Below are 22,055 nucleotides of genomic sequence, written 5' to 3' on the forward strand. Positions count from 1 at the left end.
ACCTGCTGAGTTCCTCCAGTATCCTGTGTGTATTGCACTGGATCTCCAGCATCTGAAGAATCTGTTTATGGGTTGTTAGTGTTGGCACTGCCAGTACTGTCCGTACCCTGTAAATAAAACCATATGACATGGGAGTAAATTAGGCAATTCCACCCATCAAATCTCTCCGCCTTGTGATCAAAATAAAGTTCATTTACATCTGCCTGGACAAGCAGTGAGCATGAAATACTGGCCTGATGTTTGTGCTCAGAGCCCAGCAAGTCTGAACCAGAGGCAGGTGGTCATCGACTCAGCGCAGCCGAGCATTGAGAAGGGAGGTGGAGAGTTGGAGTGGAGGGATTTACTAAAAGCTGAACCTACAGTTGTTGGGCCAAAGGAATGGGGAGTGTGGCCCAGGATTCAGAGACTGGGTGGTTCAGAGTGTCATGTGACGCTGAGGAAGAGACGGGGAGTGTGGCCTAGGATTCAGAGAATGGGTGGTTCAGAGTGTCATGTGGCACTCTGAGGAAGATTTGGGGAGAGTGGCCCAGGATTCAGAGACTGGGTGGTTCAGAGTGTCATGTGGCGCTCTGAGGAAGAGACGGGGGAGTGTGGCCCAGGATTCAGAGACTGGGTGGTTCAGAGTGTCATGTGGTGCTCTGAGGAAGAGACGGGGGAGTGTGGCCTAGGATTCAGAGTGTCATGTGGCGCTCTGAGGAAGAGATGGGGAGTGTGGCCCAGGATTCAGAGACTGGGTGGTTCAGAGTGGCATGTGGCGCTCTGAGGAAGATTCGGGGAGTGTGGCCTAGGATTCAGAGACTGGGTGGTTCAGAGTGGCATGTGGCACTCTGAGGTTACAGAGAAAGTGGTGCTTGGATCTGCAGTGGGAACTGTTTCATTCTGAGAACATTGATGGTGGTAATTGGTTTATTATTGCCATGTACTAAGATGTGAAAAGTTTTTGTTGGTGTGCCATCCAGACAGATTTTGAGGTACTGTGTTTCAAACTGGGGAGAAAAGCAGACTATACCGAAAAAGTGCAGCACAGATAGACAAACTGTGTCGGTCTGTACCGTTCCTTTGGATTCATCAGCTGTGTGGAGAATGGGAGCTGTGCTATGTGGGCTCGTCATATCATGCTGCTCTGATTTGTGTACCTGTGTAGATAGTTAGGATGCAACATCCGTGCTCACACGATTTAAAAAAAAGAGAGAATGAGAATTTCAGCTTGTATACTGTATACATTATCTGATATTAAGTTGAATCATTTGAACCGCGGTTGACTTGATCAACAGAGGGCCTAAAGAGTGGAATGGAGTCTGTCTCTGTCCTTGCGTCAGACATGGCTGGAAAGTGTGTGCTTTCTACTCTGCTCCAGCTACTTCCCATTAGTCCAGTGGTGCACAGCTTAAGTGTGGAGTCGATTTGACCTTTGACTCGCGTACGGGGCCAAGGTACAGGATTTGCTGCACTATAGTTCTTCAAACCAGCATTGTTATAATTGCAGGCTTGCATCTCTTGCAGCTGGGGAAGCAGACTGCTGGTCTGGCAGATTTGCATGCAGTGGTGGGTGAGTGTGAAATGTGCATCCTTGCCCTGCACCTAAAGTTTTTGCAAACTGTACTCAAATTCTTCTGGCACAGTTACATGAAACTCTTCCAAGAAAGGAAGAGCAGGATTATTATCCCTTTGCATGTTGACTATTTGGCTGCTGGATAATTAAGGGAAGGTCCCTAAAGGATGACATTAGTGAAGCACCAACTCAGAGGCTGTGTACAAGAAGGGCCAAAGTGGCTTCTACTTCCTGAGGAGACTGAGAGTCTTTGGAGTATGTAGGCCTCTCCTTCTGTTGACACCAGTACAACTAGGGTTGCCAACTTTCTCACTCCCAAATGAGGGACAAAAGTAGCAGTCAAATATGGGACACTTGTGTTTATCCCGAGAAAGACTACCATGACCATGAAGCCTTGCGCGGGCACCTGTGCGCGCATGCGTAACGTACGCATACATGATCTGCCCATGCGTGACATGCCGATTTTTTTTCTACAAATTGGTTTTGGCTTAATCTTCCCTATTCTGTTCAGTGAAACTACACTGTACATACATTATTTCTGCTTTATATAGGCTGTGTATTTATCATATCGTTCCTGCTTTTACTATATGTTAATGTTAGGTTTTATGTGTTATTTGGTATGATTTGGTAGATTACTTTTTGGGCCTGGGAACGCTCAAAAAAAATTTCCCATATAAATTAATGGTAATTGCTTCTTTGCTTTACGCCATTTTGGCACGAAAGGTTTCATAGGAACGCTCTACCTTAGCGGGGGAAATATGGGACAAGGGCAGTCCCGTATAAGACAAACCAATTTAGCCCAATATATAGGATGTCCCGGCAAATACGGGACAGTTGGCAACCCTAAGTACAATCTTCTATATGGTGGTGTGCTGGGACAATGGCATCAACACGGGTGATGCCAACAGGCTCAATAAACTGATTAGAAAGGCTGGCTCTGTTATAGGAGTCAGACTGGACACATTGGAGGCTGTGGTGGAACAAAGAACCCTATGGAAAATCTTGGCAATTCTGGACCTTGTTTCTCACCCTCTGCATTCCACCTTGGCTGATCAAAGGAGCACTTCTAATATAGACTGAGAAAACTGTTTTGCTCCAAAGAGTGCTATATGAGGTCATTCTTGCCCTCTTCCATTAGGCTCTATAATGAGTCAGCCTATAGCCAGGGAACTGATGCCCCCATTCCTGATAGACTGTGGTAACTTATCTTTTATTATTTTGTACTTCTCTTCTAGTATTTGTATATCTGTGTACTGGTAATGCTACTGTGACGCTAATCTCCCTTGGGGTCAATAAAGTATCTATCTATCCATCTAATGTCAAAACCCTCTGCTTTGACATTGTAGAATCTACTTCAAAATATAATAAAGGTGCATGAAATCTAATGTACCCTGAATATGGGGTTAGAATGTCATTCGTTGGGAGATAGTTTGATTTAATGCTTAAAAGGGCGCTTCAGTAACACTGTCTTTTGTTTATATGACATTTTTAACATGGCATCCCAGGAGGATTATCAGCCCGAAGGTTTATTTCCGTAGAAAGAGAGGTAGAGGGGAAGAAAGCTTGAAGACCTTCACAACAGAAGAGCTCGCAAGCACTATTAGATACAGTAAGGTCAGGGAAGGGAACAGAAGCTAAGGATACAGTATGGGGTGACCTGGTCTGGAGAAGATTACAGAGAAAGGGGGAAGATGGCATCATAGTCTGTACGGCAGTAGGCAATAACTTTATTGCTCAACCAGGAGGCTCTAGAAAGCACAAGTGTGATGGGGTTATTGGAACACAGCAATGGAATTTTGGATAACCTCAGTTTACACAGATTTGGTTTTTTTTGTGTAATTATGTAGTGTGTAATTTACGTTAATTTAAGCTTATGTTTGTCATGTACTGTGGTGGTGCTGCTGCTCAAGCTAACTTTCATGGCATTTACACCCTGGGTATGTACGCCCATGACAGTAAACTTGAGCGTGATTACTCGATGGGTTCAGAAGAGCTTTGCAGCAAACTCCAAAGGTAACAAAGGCGTGGAAGAAGATTTCAACAGCCGTTTACCTGAGGGATTAAGGATTAACTTTACTCACCATATATAGTCCTACGTAAAAGTTTTCGGCACGTGCCTATAGCTAGGGTGCCGAAGATTTTTGCACTGTACTGTATTGGTCAACGTGGAGCGGAGAGCGAGTTTGTAAACAGGCAGGAGCAAAGGATGTTGGGAATGGCGAGGGAGGAGTGAAGAGAGGTGGCAGAGATGGGCTGGCACGGATGCAGACACACCCAGCCCTGAGACACCAGGCAAGGTCATCTGCTTCCAAACAGTTGGTTTATTGACATTACAGAATGTCTCTCTGGTGCTTCCTGCTCCCTCCCCTCTCCCTTCCCCTTTTCCCAACCCTGATTTCACTCTCTCTGCCCCCTTCCCATTGTCAGTCCACAATAGAGACCCATATCAGGTTTATCATCACTCACATACGTCAGGATTTTTTTTGTGGCCGCAGTACAGTGCAATACATAAAATTACTACAGTACTGTGCAAAAGTCTTAAGGCACCCTGGCTATATATATATGTGTCTCAGACTTTTGTACAGTACTGTACATTTGCATGTACTAGGAGTTTGCTGTGGTGTGTTGGTCAGGGTGTGGCATGCAACAAACAAACAACGTTCACCAATTATAAAGAATGAAGATAAAAATTTACAATGTAAGCAGCATTTATAACATAGTTTACCATGTTTGCAGTTGACAGGTCATGAATAGAGGGGTGGTGGTGGGCTAATTAGCAGGATGGAGGTGGATGATGCTATGGAGGCTTTGGTGATGTGGTCAGAAACACCACCAAGTTTGCAAACAGTTCTGATCAGGTGATTTCAAATCGAACTTCTCAGTACACTGGCTTCATGTGACAGGAAGCAGATATTGGAACTTTACACAAAGAGGTGGGAGGTGAGACCGTTATTTTTTTTGTGCATTAGCAGAAAGTGACAGATGGTTATTTTTGCAATATGACACAGTAGGAGAGCAAGAAAAGATGATTGCGTGTCATGTGAGAGAGCTGCCTTTATCTCATGTGAAGTGGGTTAGATATCACTAGTTGTGGCACAGTCTCAGCAACCAGTTCATCTTGTGTATTCATGCATTTAAATGCCTATGTATAAGCTCGTGAATGCAGGCAATCAGTTGCACAAAGGGGCTCCAGTCTCCAATAGTGTTTTGGGTTGTGGGGTGGGGGGGGTGAGAAATTGCTTCTCCACATGTGGGAGCTTAGAAAAAGAGTTACTGGACTAGCCTAGCAGCTAGAGATTGTCCAGATCTGCACCCTCATGGTGCCCTAGCTCTACCTTGTCCTTTCAAGGCGCAAATAACGTGGAATGTGGCAATCGCTTCCCCAGGGTAGGGAAGTCTAAAACAACAGTGCAGAGCGCACAGCTTCACTCACCTCAATTCTGAGTGGATTCTACAACCTAGAATCAAGGATGCTGCAATTTATGTTCTTGGTATTGGTTTTTGTTTATTTGCGTAACTTGTCTCCTTTTGTACAGTACTTGTTTGTCAATGTTTGTTTATGTATAGCTTTCCGTAAATCTAATCCTAGCCCAATCACGGGACAATTTACAATGACCCACTCCTGGAGGAATCCCACAGGGAGACTACGCAAACTCTGTATAGGCAGTGGCGGGCATTGAACCTGGCTCCCTTGTACTGTTGTGCTAACCACAATGCTGCCACGCTGTTCTGTTCCGTTATTTTCTCAAATGCCTGCAAAACTGAAAGTCAAGGTCGTATCTGTTACTTTGATAATAAGCTTGGTCTGTAGACGAGACCGGTGGGGCAAAGTTTTAGTTTGCAGACGATGGTGGGTGTACGGAACGAGCTGTCAAAGGAAGTGACAGAGGTGGGCATAGTTTCATGTTTTAAAGGACACTGGAAAAGGTCAGTGTGTAGGAAATATTTAAAGGCACACGGGCTAAAGGCACATGAGTGAGACCAGCTTATAAAAGGCACCTTGTTCTGCATGACCGTAGGGCCCGTTTACGTGCTATGTAACTGACTTCATTGTCAAAGTTCGTCAGAGATTTGAGGAGAGTTGGAGCAAATTTCTACAGATGTACCATGGAGAGCATTCTAACTGGCTGCATCACCGTCTTTCTTCTTTGAAATCTACTGCACATTCCAGGCCCTTCGGCCCACAATGTTGTGCCGAGCATGTAACCTACTCTAGAAACTGTCGAGAATTTCCCTACCGCATATCCTCTTTTTCTAAGCTCCATGTACCTATTTAAGAGTCTCTTAAAAAACCCTATTGTAACTGCCTCTATCACCGTCGCCGGCAGTGCATTCCACACACCCACCACTCTCTGTGTGAAAAACTTACCCCTGACACCCCCCTTGTACCTACTTCCAAGTACCTCAAAACTAGGCTCCCTCTTGTTGGCCATTTCAGCCCTGGGAAAAAGCCTCTGGCTATCTACACGATCAATGCCTCTCATCATCTTACACACCTCTATCAGGCCACCTCTCATCTTCCGTCACTCCAAGGAGAAAAGGCTGAGTTCATTCAGCTTATTCTCATAAGGCATGCTCTCTAACCGAGGCAAATCTCCTCGTAAATCTTCTCTGCACTCTCTTTGTATTATCCACATCCTTCCTGCGGTGAGGTGACCAGAACTGAACACAGTACTCTAAGTGGGGTCTAACTAAGGTCTTGTATAGCTGTAACATTATCTTCCAGCTCTTAAACTCAATCCCATGGTTGATGAAGGCCATCACACCATATGCCTTCTTAACAACACTGTCAACCTGTCCAGCAGCTTTGTCTTATGGACAGGGACCCCAAGATCTTGTTTATCCTCCACAGTCTGGTACAGGACGGCAACTGCACAGGATCGAAATAACCTGCACTGAGTTGTAAAGCTTATTCACCACATCGTGGGCACCAGCCTCCGTAGTATCCAAGACATCTTCAAGGAGCAGTGCCTCAAAAAGGTGGCATCCATCATTAAGGACCCCCATCCCTCAGGACAAGCCCTCTTTTCATTGCTGCCATCAGGAAGGAGGTACACCCACTCAACGATTTAGGAACAGCTTCTTCCCCTCTACCATTTGACTTCTGAACTGATATTGAACCCATGAACACTACCTCATGACTTTTTTATACTGTAATTCACAGTTTTTTAAATATTATCGTGTATTGCATTGTACTGCTGCTGCAAAGTTAACAAAGCTCATGATGTTGAAACTGATTGGGATTCTGAAGGTTTCTGAAACACGTGGTCTTGGCCATTGCAAGGTTTCTGGTTGTGGGAGCTTCCTGTGAACACAGTGACTGCTAAGTTTACTGGGGTTGTGAGGGATGCTATAGAAGTGAATTCCTCTCCTTTTTCTCTCTGTTTGACAGGGACAGCTCAGGTCTTGGCACTGGGGCCTTCGCTCACAATAATACACTTGTACCCGGGGTTGAAAATGAGCACTCCTCATAATACGGAAAAATAGAAGATTATTATTCATTTTCTTGCAAGCATTTATGGGGAAAATGAAAAACTACACATAAGCAAAGATTAACAAACAACCAATCTGCAAAAGAAGACAAATTATGCAAAAAATAAATAATACTGAGAAAAAATAGGAGGGGCTTCAGGAGGAAGGGAAAACTTTCTAACCACCTCTCTGTTCAAAGCTATGTACTTGATTAAGGAAAAGCACAGTATGAGTGGAGGGGATGTCTTGAGGCTGAGGTAGATGAGTAAGGAAGAGAACGGCTGAGACAGGAATTTCCCTCCCAGGCCCAACGAAGGTGAGTAACGGGCTCTGGGCTGTTGAGGGAGTAGCAGGTCGCTCTAAGACTGCAAAGTGAATGCTTTGGTGTGTTGGGGAGACCCACTAAGGAAGGAAATAACAGATGGCTCGGGTGTCTAGCGTGCTCGGTGGATGGTGGAAGTGGTCGTGCGAGTCTGGGTGGGGGAGGACCCCTGGACTGGGTGGAAGGTGATGTCTCATTACATTGAATAAGCGCAGAGAGAGAGAAAAGTCAGGGAGGGCCAGGCCCAGGGTGAGTTAACGGGCTGTGTGCCACGTCAGGGTCCAGGAGCTTGAGTGGTGCAAGGATTTTGCCCAGAACAAGTACTTTGTATTTGGCTGCACTGGCCATTACATGCTTTGTATCTTTTTATCCCAGTGAAGGAGGGCATTTAGCCCATTGAGTCTGTGCTGGCCCTCAGACCAATCCATTACTTCCCTTGCCCCCACTTGCTTCCTCTCTCATCATCCCATCAACAGCTTCCAGTTCACCCAGCATCCACCCACACACTGGGGGCAATTTACAGCGGCCAGTGAGCTTAATAACCCTCCCCCCCCCGTTCTTGGGATGTGGGGGGGAAACCGGAGCACCCGGGGGGCGGGGGGGGTGGGGGACTGAAGTGGCCGCAGAGAGGATGTGCAGACTCCACAGGGCACCTGAGGTCAGGAGAAGACTGGATCACTGAGGCTGAGAGGAAGCAGTACCTCCTGCTGCTCTTCCCTCTTCCCCGCTCCCATATCCGCACTTTCCGAGTTCCTCTGAACATGTTTGTATCTGTAATTACCCCACACTCGGGCTGTGAAGTTGGGAGCTCCTTATGTGTGGCTGATGTGGGGATGAATGACGTCCTCTGATTTTTTTTTTCCTTGGTGCGCTGGCACTACATAAATTCTTGTGGGGGATGTGGGTGACAACTGGAAGGCCCCAGTGGCTTGGGCCTAGGCCACAGCAGACAGCCCTTGAATGGAGTGATTTACAGGGACACTCAACAGTAACACACACATCTGTGGGTCTGGAATTTTAGGCAGAACGTGAGGTTGAAGTCACATAACAGCTCAATAAAAGTGAAGCTACTGAGACTATTTTTCAAATACATTCTAAATTGATCGAGTTAATGGAATTTGGTTTCCTTCAGTTAATCCTGGGCTGCTAATCCGGTGATCGATACAGAAAGACCTCCCAACTGCCTTGTGGTTGGTTCCAGTTTTGAAGACACGGAAGGCAGTGCAGTTGCTGGAATTGGAGAAGGCCACAGAGCGATAGATAGATAAACTTTATTGATCCCGAGGGATTTAGGCCCTGTGGCCCATCCAGTCCATGCCAACCCAGCTAGTCCCAATTTCAAGTGTTTGGCCTATATCCCTCTATTGGGAGCAACAGGCAGGTCACTGGAGGATCTCACAGGGTCAATCAGTATCTGTGGAGGGTAGCGGACAGGCGACCCTCCAGCATCCGGTTCCTCTGATTTATTGCCATCACAGTCATTCCGTGCCTCCCCGAGAACCCCATGGCCTTGGCGCTGTGGTGGGAACGATGTCTTCAGGACAAGACAGAGCCACCTTGCTGCTGTTTAAACCAATAAACGATAATTCAGCAATGACTAGATTATTTGTTCAGAATCTAGCAAAGTTAAAAGCAACTTGCAAGAATTTGTGGGGCTCAGTCATTAAGGACTCTGGGCACTGCTGCTTAATTCTGTTTCCTTATCTCTTCAGCACAATCGACCACAGTGCAAATTTAGAAAATGCATTTGGCTCCCCATCGCTGTTGCTTTTCCCTCATTAATTTTCTAAGATAGGCTTGTTAACCATTTGGATTCCAGAGTATTGGTTTGAAGCTTTGCTGGGCACCTTGACATACATAAGAAATAGGAGCAGGAGTCGGCCATCTGGCCCGTCAAGCTTACTCCGCCAATCAATAAGATCATGGCTGATCTGACCATGGACTTATCTCCACCTACCTGCCTTTTCCCCAAAACCCTTAATTCCCCTACTATGCAAAAATCTATCCAACCTTGTCTTACTGAGGTAGCCTCCACTGATTCATTGGGCAGAGAATTCCACAGATTCACCACTCTCTGGGAAAAGCAGTTCCTCCTCATCACCGTCCTAAAGAATCCCGCCACAGCAGTTGTGGAACTGAAAGTCGAATCATTAAATAGAGGAAAATTCCTGCGGTATAACAAATTGAGCCTCAGTGAAACTTCTAGATTGTTGTACATGTTCATCTGCTATGAATTACAAACAGGAGGTGGCCATTCAGCCCCTTGAACCTGTTCCACCATTCAATGAGCGCACGACTGATCTGACTGTGAGCTTGGCTTCTCATTGCTACCTACCCATGGTGACCTTTGACCTTTGCTAATCAAGAATCAGGTTTACTATCACTGGCAAATGTGAAATTTGTTGTTTTGTGGCAGCAGTGCAATGCAATATATAGTAATAAAAATGATGTATTACAGTAAGTATATATAAAAAAAAATTAAGTCGTGCAAAAAAAGCAAGCAGGAAAAAAATGTGATCTCTACTGAGGTAGTGTTCATGGGTTGATTGTCTGTTCAGAAATCTGATGATGGAGAGGAAGAAGTTGTTCATGAAATGTTGAGTGTGTGTCTCCGGACACCTGTACCACCACCTTGATTGTAGCAAAGAGAAGAGGGCATGTCCTGGGTGATGGGGGTCCTCAGTGAAGGTTGTCACCTTTTGAAGGAGTCCTGGATGAAGTAGGCTATGTTTATGACTTCCTGCAGCTTTTTCAGATCCTGTGCAATGGTCCCCCCATGTCTGTGATGCAACCACTGCCTTAAAGAAATAGCATCCACTGACCTACAAGAAAGGGAATCTCCCTTCTTCCACTTCCACTACCTCGATATACTGATGTGAAATGGTCAGCATGCAAAACAGTGTTTTTTGCTGCACGTGAATATGTGCGACAATAACCTACCAATTTGCCAATTCAGCTATGTGTGACCCTGAGACTCTCACTTGCCCTTAGATTCACAGAAGGCAATAAATATATTGGTGTCCCAAGACATTCACATCTCATGAACTGCCTCTTCTTGGGCCTGATAACTGTTACTTCAATTATTGGGATAACGGGCTGGTCAAAGGCCCTGATTCTGTCTACCTGTTCCCATCAGTTCCAATGGACCTAAATTAGTTTTCTGAACTGGATCGGCTAGATTAATGCCAAGTTTATTGTTGCCACAGACATGGAGAAATAGTTTATAAATGTTATGGAAAAATAGCTTTTTGCTGCAGCAGCACTGTAAATTACAACATGAGGACAAACAAGTTTACATAAACTAAAATTAAATTATGCAGTCCTACACATGGAGGAGATAAACATGTTTGTGTGAGAGAGGGGAAAAAAAACTATAGTCCAACGGAGTGTTTAGCTTTTTCAGGTCAGCTCAAGAACCTGATGGCATTGGAGGAGAAGTTGTTGTTGAAGCTTGAGAGGCTGGACTCCTGGCTCCTGTACCTCCTGGCTGACAGCATGAGATGGCCTGAAAGGAGGTTGTTTGGCCTATTGAACTCATGCCAGTTCTCCATTCACTCCCACGCCTTGGTCCTTCCCCTTAAGCTTGCAGTTCCTTCTCATTCTCTTCAGTTCCTTGTCTTGTGCCTCGGGCCACTCATTTACGGCCCACCCACAGTTTAAGGAAGGCTCCTCCCCCTGTCACTCACACTGTTTCCCCAAATAGCTTAACGCACGGGCTTTCCTAACCTTTCACTGTATTCACATGGTGATTACGCATGTAAACCTGCAAATATCTGGAGCAGTGATAAATAGAACATTGAATCGGAGTGATACATGGCAATTTTTGCCAGTTGTGCCATCCTTTTCCTGACACTGATCTTCTTTATTTTGGTCTTATCATACTGTAATGGTTGAGACCATTCAGCCCTTAAGGCTGGTGCCGGCTCTCCAATCACGCCAGCCCTTGTTTTCCTTTGCAGTCCACCGAATATATCTTATTTAATATTATACTTCCTTTTTGAAAGTTGCAACTTCTGCTTTTGAGTCATGTGAGACAGAATCCTCACAACTCAGCAGGTAAACCTAAGAATAACTTGGCTTGTTTCCCCTCTGGTAATCTCGACAATTCATAGACAAACAAGGGTTTGATCTGAGTGACGTTGTTAATCTGAGTGTGGCATTGTGGTTCAGGGTTACATGAAAGAGTCATGGGGATGTATTAACAGTCTCCTGAAGGACAAAAATCACACCAAAAACTAGATGTCCAAAGCCAAGAGTTTAGCGAAATTATTTTGGCTTTGAACTGCTGCCTGTTTTTCCAGACACAAATTTTGAATGACCACCCACTACTCAAAGACAATAGTGCAGCAGCTCTAAATTTCTTGTAGCCATTTCAATGTAATGTCAGCATGTATCAACTGGGAAGACTCCTGAATCAGGAAAAACTTGAAGGAATGTCAGCGAGGAGTAGAGATTAGTGCCTGGGGATCTGGGAAGGATGGAATTCAGTCAGGATGCCCACAAAGTTTCAAGCTGGAGATCCGCTGGAAAAGTCCTGCACAATGGACTTCGATCCATTAAAGTGATGCTGCAGGAAACCATGATGTAGCCCTTATGAGAGTGTGTGACAGTTAGGAGGCTGCCCAGGATTGATGTCTCCTCACAAAAACTTCTAACGGGGCCAGACAGTTTGGAATCGGTGCTGACCTGACCAATGGAACAGACCATGCCTGGAAGGTAAAGGTCAGGGCCACGATCTGGACCTCAGCTGGAAAGTTGCCACAGAGAAAGTTCCTCCGAAGTGGTACACACTGAGTCTTCTCATCAGCAGGTTCCATAATTACCCTCAACTCTGGAATTCATCTCTGAAGGAATGCAGTGCTGCTTTAGGTGCACCCGTTAGGCCTGGAGATTGCAAGAGACAGAATTACAGTCCTTACATTTCCAAAAATGCAAGAGACTGGATACTGGGATCTGGAGCAACAAACAATCTGCTGGAAGAACTCAAGAAGGTCAGGCAACATCTGTGGAGGGGAAATGGGCAGTCAACATTTTGGGTCAAAATCCTGCATCTGGCCCAGTTCCCTCTGCAGATAAGAGAAAATCTTGCAGATGCTGGAAGTCAGGGGGGGTCTCGGCCCGAAATGTCGACTGTTTATTCTTTTCCATAGATGCAGCCTGACCTGCTGAGTTCCTCTGGGATTTTCTTTCTTTGCCCTTCAATGATTTGTAGATCCACTGTGTGTATTATGTAATTATGGACATGCAGTTCACGCAGGTTCAGTGGGCCGAATGGCTTCCTTTTGTGTCACTTTAGTTCAGTACTTCTGTATTCTAATACATCCAATACATATCTGGGTACAGAGGTGGAAGCTGGTGCTGATCTCACAATAACTGAGAAGAACGTCTACAATAGGAGAAGGGGTAAAGCCAGTTGGACCCTCACGCCAAGTCAGATAACAGCCAATCTTTTATCTCAGCACCTCTACTCTGCACTAACCGTACGTCATTCCATTCCTTTTATATGTGTGAGAAATGTGAGCAACTTGGGCCGCTTATCTAAGGAAAGATGTTCTGGCCCTTGAGAGGGTCCGGAGGATGTTCACACGAATGATCTTGGGAAAGAAAGACTTGATGCAGGAGGAGCAGTTGATGGCCCTGTGTCTGTACTGGATGGAGTTTAGAAGGATGAGGGGGAGATCTCATTGAACCTACCCAGTGTTGAAAGACCTAGCTGAGTGGGCATGAAAAGGACACTTCCTTTAGTAGGAGAATCGAGGATCTGGAGGCACGGCCTCAGTAAAGTGACATCCTTTTGGTACTGAGGTGATGAGCAATTACCTCAGCTAGAGAATGGATCTGTGGGATTCGTTGACACAGAGACCAAGTTACTGGGTGTATTTAAAGCAAAGGCTGATAGGTACTTGATTGCTGAGAGGGGTAAGGGTAACAGGGAGAAGGTGGGAGAATGGGGTTGAGAAATTAGAATGAGCCATGATTTGATGATAGAACAGACTCAGTGGCCTAATTCTGTTCCTATATGTTATGATCTTATACACCCAGCTACTGAGTCTCCACAACCTCCCAGCACTGAGATCTCTAACAATTCACATCCTATGTCAAGACAACTTTCTCAGCTCTGTCCTGAGTGATCGGCCCCTTATTTTGACCCATGACTCTTGGTTCTAGATAGCCCAGGTAGGGCAAAGATCCTCCCTGTGGCTACTGTGTCGAGTCCTGTAAGATTTGTTGTACATTTCAATGAGGCCTACTCTCACTCTTCTGCTCTGGAGTGACCCCCAGTTCTCCAGGGGGCAGTCTATCTCCCCTCACGACCAGGAACCAGAAGGATTGGCGCCTTGTTTGGTGGTCTGTAGTCATAGGCTTGTACGGCATGGAAAGAGTGAATTCGGCCCTCCGTTGACTAATTTGCACATGCTGGTGTTAATCCCATTTTCTAACACTCGGCATTTCAAATGCTCATTTGGACATCGCTGATGCTGTTGACGGACTGTCTCTGAGAGAGCACTCTGTCAGGTCACCTGGCTGGGCTGCTTCTGCAGGATGAGCAGATCTTCATCACCTGCAGGGAGGTGTATCGGTGTCAGGTAGCCCCCGCTGGCACCGGGACAACTGTGCTCGGCAGTGCCCCAGGAAGCTGAGAGAATCCCCTCACTCTGCAGGCGACAATCCAACCTGCAGCGATCAAAGCAGAACCACTGTTAATTCTCAATGTGCAAACGACGTATGAGCAGTAAGCTGCTTTCGCCAGGGAGGGGTGGGAAAGGGTGAGAGGCATGACTCAGGGCAGCTGCACAGGATGCAATGAAAAGTTTGAGTTTAATCAATTATATTCTCACCAAATGTGTGAATAATCTTTGCCTTATTTGGTGCGTACACTTGCTTAACACGATTCTATCTGCACAAGGTGAAACCACTTCAGTTTCCTAACGCTGGGAACTGTAGTCAAAGGTGAAGAAATATTGCATTAGCTTTTTTTTTCTTTCTTCAGTTCGTTTGAGAGTGTCATCCTGCCATAGTTCTCACTGGGGCTGCATCACTGTCTGGTATGGCGGGGGGAGGGGTGCTAATGCACAGGACCGAAAGAAACTGCAGAGGGTTGTAAATTTAGTCAGCTCCATCTTGGATACTAGCCTACAAAGTACCCAGGATATCTTCAAGGAGCGGTGTCTCAGAAAGGCGGCGTCCATTATTAAGGACCCCCAGCACCCAGGGCATGCCGTTTTCTCACTGTTACCATCAGGTAGGAGGTACAGAAGCCTGAAGGCACACACTCAGCGATTCAGGAACAGCTTCTTCCCCTCTGCCATCTGATTCCTGAATGGACATTGAAGCCTTGGACACTACCTCAATTTTATAATATATATTTCTGTTTTTTTGCACGATTTTTAATCTGTTCAATATACATATACTGTAATTGATTTACTTTATTATTATTATTATTATTTAGTTTTTTTTTCCGTCCTATGAACTGCTGCTTCTAAGTTAACAAATTCCACGTCACGTGCCGGTCATAATAAAATTGATTCTGATTCAGAAGAGCTCAGTATCTTTTCTGGGCAGGACGCTGTGCTCATTGAAGATGCTGAGCTCAGTGTGACCCATACACCCCTGTGCCTTCTTTCCCAACCCCAGATTTAGTAAGCTTACTCTCTCTCCCCCAACTTTAAAGTCCATGCCTCCCATAGTCACAGAGGCACTGAGGACAAATAGATTGAAAGGCAAAGACCCGCAGATGCTGGAAGTGTGAAATATCAGCAAACTGCTGGAAGCACGTAGCAGGTCAAACAGCATCCGCAGAGAAAGAAACGGTTATCGTTTTGGGTGCAGGACCATTTCTTAATCGGGAAAAGTGGAGCGCGTTTTGCACTGCAGAGATGGGGTGGTTTGCGCAAAGACCAGGAAAAGTGCCTAGTCTGAGGTGGAGACTGACTAGCGTCTGCTGTGGTTGATGGAGGCTTATTTCTCAGGAAAAGTAGAAGATGGGGGTGGGGGGGGAGATAGCTGAGGGCAGAGGCGAGGAAGAACAGCACTGGAGCGGTCGGCTGTGGAAGGCAGCGATCGCTGGGATCAGAAATAAAAGCGGGTTTTAGAAATACCTATCCAGCAGGTTGGGCAGTGTCTATGGAGGGAGAGAAAAACTGAGATACAGGTGGTTGATGTCTTACCAGATCTGCCAGTTTTTACCCAGACTAGGAAGGCCATCTGCCTGAAGCAAGCAGGTGGATTCAGTGATGGACAGAGGTGTTGTAGTGCTTCTTCAGCGTACACTGGTCTCTGCTTGGAATTGCTGGGCAGAGCGAATCTCCGCAGAATTTATCTTCGCATCCACTCTCCTGCTTTGTCCGATTGATTCTCCTCTATTCCCGACCATGGATCTGACCCTAACACCTCTGCCTGACACCTTAGTGCTAAGTTAGCCGTTGACTGGCTTCCCTTCAACCATCTTAATTCATCCCTCCCTGTGCCACAGACCCACCAAGGCTGTGACGTGTAGCAACTTTATGTCCTTGTACCGTTCTGATATAAAACAACTAATTTCATGTCATACAAATCAGTAATAAAAATCTAATTCTGATTTGGAAGCTCTACACCATTCCGACTTGGGAACATGTGGCCGAGCCTTTCTGCTGCATCCTGGAATTCACCGACTGTATTGGCTTGAGAAGGCTGCCCGGCGCCATCATCAGTGCATGCTGATCTCCCCACATCTGAAAGTGGGAGCGGTAGGTCTCTGTGAGGCGCTGCCACTCAGCAGCCCGTTGAGCACCTTCGTGCTCTCTGCCGCCAAAGGCAGGATTCCCCGGTGACCACCCATTTCCATGCCGACGTGTCTGTGTCCGTGGCCACCTCTGAGGCCACAATGAGGCCCTGCTCAGGTTGGAGGGGCAACACCTCATATTCCGTCTGAGTAGCCTCCATCCTGATGGCATGAACATCAATTTCTTGAACTTCTGGTAATTACATCCCCTCTCCCTTCTCTCTTTTGCCATTCCCCATTCTAATTCCCTCTTACCCCTGCTCTTCTCCTCACCTACCCATCTCCTCCTCCTTCAGGCATTTTCCTGTCCCAGCTTCTTGCTTCTTCCCTCCTCTCTCCACTTTCCCCCTTACCCGCTTACACCTGTCACTTGTACCTCTTCCCCTACCCCCACCTTATTCTCACTTCAGTCTCCTTCCTTTTCAGTCCTGCTGAAAGGTCCCGGCTCGAAGCAGGCTGTTTATTCCCCTCCATAGACGCTGCCTGACCTGCTGATTCCCTCCAGCAATTTTGTCTGTGCCGCTCAAGGTTTCCGGCATCTGCTGAATCTCTTGTGGTAATGGACGGGCCTGTCAGGAGGGCCCAGTGAGGCTGTGGATAGAAGTCGAGAGTCTTATCATGGTGTGGGCGTGTGCTACGGTGCACCAAAACCACTTTAATGTTTATATTTCAGGGCAGATTCTGATGGTTGATATCAGAAGCTAAAAGCTCCTCTAGGCCGGTGTGGCCCAACAAAATGAAACCTTCTGAAAGCTCCTGGTTGGTTAGGGTGTGAAGCTTGAAGTGAAGATGGTGGTTAACTACACAGCTTCAGCCCAGAGGAAATTGATTAAAGAGTGAACTGCAGTCAAGCTGAAAATCCACAAGGGTTAAACCAACCCAAAGAGGAGAAATTAAGCTATTGGTATCATAGGTGTTAAAGGATGCCATTGTGCCTGTGGTAACTTTTCAAAAGAGTTGACCAATTACTCTGTGGCTACTGTATTAGGTAGACCTGTGCATCTTGTTAATGTAAATATCTAATCAGCCAATCATGTAGCAGCAACAGTGCATAAAAGCATTCAGACATTGGTCAAGAGGTTCAGTTGTTGTTCAGGCCAAGCATCACAATGGGGAAGAAATGTGATCTAAGTGACTTTGACCACGGGGTGGTTTGAGTATCTCAGAAACTGCTGCTGTCCTGGGATTTTCACATACAACAGGCACAGGGAATGGTGGGAAAAACAAAACACATCGAGTGAGAGGCAGTTCTGTGGGCAAAAGGGCTTTCTTAGTGAGAGAGCTCGGAGGAGCATAGACAGATTGGTTCAAACTGACAGGAAGGCAGCCGTACCTCAAACAGCGGTGTTCAGAAGAGCATCTCTGATCTTCCAGTCGGGGTGGCGCCAGCAAGCAGCAATTCTTCAGGCGACATCTTTCAGATAGCAAATCTATCCAACTATGTCACGTTTTCTACACCATTTGCTTATCCTTTTCATCTTGTTTGTGTTCTGGAAACTGTTGGAGCCCGTGACGTGCAGTTTGGAACTCGATAGAACGATCCAGCGCTGTGCTGTGTCTGGAGAGCTGTCACCCTTCACGGAAGGACTGAGTTGGTGCAGCTGCTCTTCTCATGTGCAGATGAAAAGACGTTTCTCGTAGTATGAGATTTATATGATTATTGGACAGTATTCTGTTGGTTTCTTCCAGTTACTCAATGTTTCTACGAGTGCAGAGTATGGTATTAATGGTAAGACCCTTGGCAGTGTGGAGGATCAGAGGGATCTTGGGGTCTGAGTCCATAGGACGCTCAAAGCAGCTGCGCAGTTTGACTCTGTGGTCAAGAAGGCATACGGTGTGTTGGCCTTCATCAATCGTGGAATTGAATTTAGGAGCCGAGAGGTAATGTTGCAGCTATATAGGACCCTGGTCAGACCCCACTTGGGGTACTGTGCTCAGTTCTGGTCGCCTCACTACAGGAAGGATGTGGAAACCATAGAAAGGGTGCAGAGGAGATTTATAAGGATGTTGCCTGGATTGGAGAGCATGCCTTATGAGAATAAGTTGAGTGAACTCGGCCTTTTCTCCTGGGAGCGACAGAGGATGAGAGGTGTATAAGATGATGAGAGGCACTGATTGTGTGAATAGTCAGAGGTTTTTTCCCAGGGCTGAAATGGCTGCCACAAGAGGACACAGGTTTAAGGTGCTGGGGAGTAGGTACAGAGGAGATGTCAGGTGTAAGTTTTTTACTCAGAGAGTTGTAAGTGCGTGGAATGGGCTGCCGGCAACGGTGGTGGAGGCGGATGCGATAGGGTCTTTTAAGAGACTTTTAGATAGGTGCATGGAGCTTAGAAAAATAGAGGGCTGTAGGTAAACATAGTAATTTCTAAGGTGGGGACATGTTCGGCACAACTCTGGGCTGAACGCCCTGTATTGTGCTGTAGGTTTTCCATGTCTCTATGTTTTCTTTCTTGTGGCCGATTGGCAAGTGGGTGAATTGTTAATTTTTGTATGTCGGGAGGGGAGCAGTTGGGGTTTGGTGCTGCTGCCACTGTACTTCTCTACAAGTGAGGGGATCGGGAATTGTTATGTGTAGCAGGTTGGTGATTGTTATTGTGGCAGTGTTTTTTTGCTGTGGGGTGGGGGGAGTTTTGGGGTCTGAGAGTTTTCTTCCTTTTCTTTTCCGTGTGGGGGTTGCAGAGTTGATGCCTTTTCTTTCTTCAGCACCCACGGTCTTTCTGTAGTTCATGGCTGTCTGGGGAGGACCAATATCAGAGTTGTATTGTACAGTCCATACTTCAACAACAAAATGAACGCAGAACAGGTCGATCATTGAAGTGGATGAGCTCGCGCAGCAGACGACCCACGAACATAAACTGAATGGCCATTTTGATCTTTCAAAAGTTGCTGTTTCTTCTGCTTCCTTTTCAGGGCTGTTCATTCCTGATCACAATCCGCTTTGCAAAAATAAAGCGCTTCCTCCTGATGCTTTGCGGCTCTGTTCCAATTACCTTACGTCTGCGGCAACCGGGCGCTGTTGCTGTAACTGGAAGCAGGCCGTCCGCGGCTTATCTACGCCATCATGCTTTTCTCAGATCACCTTGGGTGGGGGGGGGGAGCTGCTTCCCACACTGCTGGCCTGTCCACGCCCGTACTGAAGCTCAGTGCCCAGAATCGTACCAAATGCTCCACCTGCGACAGCATCATCCGAAATAGATATGAGAAGCTTCCTTGAGCCACAGGCAGCTGTGAAGGCCAAGACTGTGGGTATATTTAAAGTGAAAATTGATAGTTTCCTGACTGGTCGGGGCATCAAAGGTCATGGCGAGATGGCAGGTGCATGTGGTTGAGTGGGATCCGGGATCTGCCAAGATGAAATGGCGGATCAGACTTGACGGGCTACAAGGCTTAATTCTGCTCCTTTGTCTTATGGTGTTGAGCCCTTATCACCCTGGGCAAATACCATGCCTGTCTTCCAGAACATCATCTTTAAGACATCTCACGAGAATTATCAGATAATATGTCTTGGCGGCTATTGAGAAAAGTTCTCTTGTGGGATTTCAACCTGGGACATTGGCAATTCCCGTTCTCTCACAGATTCTGCTCGACCTGCTATGTTCCTCCAGTGTTTCAGTGTCTTGTGTCCCCATTGTGACAAGCCTGACTTTCTTTGAACAGTAGCCTTATTTAATTGTGATGTTGCTGGGCTGTTGGTGCTTTGATACAAGCCGAGATGTAGTGTTAACCCTGCATTTACCTGGAGGTGTTGGGAACTTAAATGGGACTGGGTGAGTGGTTGCTAAGGGCAACCAGTCAGGCATGAGCCAGGCCTGCTGCTGCCTTCAGCTCTACCTGACTCACTGCAGTTCTGCTTCTGTCTTCCAGCCTTTCCCATCCTTCTCCCCCCCCACCCCACCTGCTCTTTGTTCCTTGTCTTGAAACCCGCCCTCCCAAAAGCAGCATTTTCAAATTCTTTCAGATTCTTGCCATTCCTACCCCCAGCCCTGTTGTGGCTCTCTGTTCTTTCATGTCTGTTCACTTCATCGTTGACACTTAGACCCTGGCAATCCCACCATACACCAGATCTCCAGTAGGCATTAAACCACTGGAAATGCCTTGTAATAATGCATATAGAAGCCACTCGGCCCATCTGGGCTAATGCTATTAAAGGTTCATTTATTATCAGAGTATACAACTCTGAAATCCTTCTCCAGATAACCAGGAAACCAAGAAAGAAAAGAATGTCAGCACAATCATCAACCCCCAACTCCCTCCGCCCCACACAAAAAAATGATCAAAAATAGAACAGGCACATCGACGCCCAAATCTCCCTCCCCCCCCCCATGCACACAAAAAATGAGAAAGATTGGGCAAAAGACACAGAATATTTAAAAAAATTATAAGTCTGTTGGGGGAGAGTCCACAGTCCAAGTCCATATCCAAAACGCAGAAAACCTGAGTAGCATTCTTCAGGCACAGCGGCAGGCCTTTTTCTCTCCGGCAGCAGAGCGATCTCACCAGCAATCAAAAGGCAGGCTCCCCTCTCCAGCAGCAGAGTGATCCAGCCAGTGATCAAAAAGGCAGTCTCCCCCCCTGACAGCAAAGTGACCCCCGAGTGATCAAAAGGCAGTTTCTCCTCTCTAGCAGAGCGATTCCATAGCGATCAAAAGCAAAGCAGCCGCCGTTCACCTTGTGCATTCGCCTCAAATGTTTCAATGTCACTCATTGCTTTAATCAGCAAACAATTGAAGCTTCAATCATCGAAATGGAAGTAGACATCAGCTCGCAGCCCTCTCGCCACAAGGTTCGCCCACGCTGCCTCTGCCTCCCGGAGTCCTCTCGGTCACAAGGAGAACATGCGAACTCCATCCAAGCAGCTCCCAGAGTCAGGATCGAACCTGGGCCTCTAGAGCCGTGTGGGAGTAGTGCTAGCCAAAATGCCTTTGTTCTGCCCAGAGCCTGAGGTTTCCTGCCGCACTCTTTTCTTCACTGATTCTCCGCCTGGATATCCACCAGTATTAACCCTGACTGTGCTGTAGACGCTAGGGTGTGGGGACAAGAAGTCAGGCGGTCTGGAACCTCAGCAGGGGAGCAGTGCACCAAGCCAGAAGCTCGTGCAGTTGAGAAGCCATTTGTGGCTGATGGAATTCTGATCAGTAAACAGTGTGGTCAGGTTTGTTTTCCCTGGAGCAGAGGAGGCTGGGAGTTGACCTGATACAAGTACACAAACTGTAAGGGGCGTAGTTAGGGTGTATGGTAACAGTTCTTTTTCCCATGGTAGGGATATCCAAGCCACAACTTTCGTCATAGGGTTTGGAGGCTTGCCGTGCTTCAATGGTCCAGAGAGCTATGCTGGCTGGAGTCTGGCTCTTGGTAGCGTCACCCATGCCAAACAGGTCAAAGGGTAGAGGCCAGACTAAGAGCGGTCCAGCAGATATCCAGGCTCTGGGGTTCAGCTCAGGGTCAACTGGTCAAAGACAAACTGTTACCGAAACAGCAATGAAGAGTCCTTCTGCAGTATATCTATGTGTGACAGAATGGACAGACAGAGATGGAGGACCTTCATTCCTCCCCTGAACGCCAGCGACATAGTGGGCAGTAGATACAGGGTATCCAGGACAAGGCGACAGGTTTGAGGTGCGAGATAGGAGGTTTAGTTGGTGAGTGAGGGTGGTTGGACACTGCAGTAAGCCACCTGCCGGGTGATGGATTAAGCAGCTTCATATCATAAGACATAGGAAGCAGAATTAAGGCCATTCAGCCCATTGAGTCTGCTCTGCCATTCCCGGATCCCACTCAACCCCATACACCTGCCTCCTCACCAAAGCCTTCGATGCCCTGACCGATCAGGAAGCTATCAACTTTCATCTTAAATATACCCACGGACTTGGCATCCACAGCAGTCTGTGGCAGAGCGTTCAACAGATTCACTACCCTCTGACTAAAAATAAAATCCTCATTAGCTCTGT

General features: G+C 46.7%; 1 protein-coding gene across 5 annotated transcripts in view; it reads left to right on the forward strand.

The window, feature by feature from the left end:
- LOC140201783 (pleckstrin homology domain-containing family A member 2-like) overlaps nt 1-22,055 on the forward strand; it is a 131,424-nt gene that overhangs the window by 81,568 nt on the left and 27,801 nt on the right. The gene's annotated exons all lie outside the window — the stretch shown is intronic.

Source organism: Mobula birostris, chromosome 8 (assembly GCF_030028105.1).
Source record: "Mobula birostris isolate sMobBir1 chromosome 8, sMobBir1.hap1, whole genome shotgun sequence".
Lineage (NCBI taxonomy): Eukaryota > Metazoa > Chordata > Chondrichthyes > Myliobatiformes > Myliobatidae > Mobula > Mobula birostris.